Genomic DNA, 874 nt, shown 5'->3' on the forward strand with positions numbered 1-874 from the left:
CAACATAACCTCCCAGCCTCAGCCTATAACAGACCTCCACCATTTTCTGAGCATAGGAGCTGGATTTCATTTGAACCCTCAGGAGTGATTGAGCCAAAGTCATTAGCTACTGTGGAAACACCCTCTTTCAATCTTGTGAATATTGATACTGATTTCTGTTTGAAAATTCTCTGGTGAATTGTTGATGAACTCATTATGATACTTTGATTGTGGAAGACTTAAGATTCAGATCAGTTGGAAACACTGGGGCTTTCTTCACAATAGCATCCTTGGAAAGAAATACAAGATAACCCCAAACTGATGATTCAGTCCAATTTTATTATTCATGAGACATTGATTTTGATAAACTAGGAAGGTGCATGTAACATATTGTGAAAATTGTATGATATTAGCTCCACTTTTTGTCTTATATATTGCACCCAGTTAAACTCAAGATCACAATTTTAAACTTGTGAAAAAGTCACAGTTTTCAAACCTAAGGGCTATCTGAACTAGAACAAAGGATGCCATCAACTTCAGGTCATCTCTTCGCCTTGTTTCTCATAAAGGCAGTCATTCAGGCGGCAGGGAGCTCATGTACAGAGTCTTTTTTCAAAGTTTAGCAATTGATTATATCTATGAATCTCAAAGACTTGAAAAAAATGTATTAAGATCAGGCAATGCAAAAGAATCCTGTTCAACTTCTTGTGGTTTCAAAAACAACTATTTTAAAAGGAATTAACGGAATTAAAGGGAATTAAATCTGAAACAAAATTTCAAAACATAGTCCAAATGTCCAAGTAGTATTAAAGTGAAGAGTAAATTCGAGATACAGAGGGACACTCTGACGAGATGGACTGTATGATAAATGGCTGCTAAAATTAAGTGTTCGAAG

This window comes from Melampsora larici-populina (genome assembly GCF_000204055.1).
Source record: "Melampsora larici-populina 98AG31 unplaced genomic scaffold MELLAscaffold_68, whole genome shotgun sequence".
Taxonomy (NCBI): domain Eukaryota; kingdom Fungi; phylum Basidiomycota; class Pucciniomycetes; order Pucciniales; family Melampsoraceae; genus Melampsora; species Melampsora laricis-populina.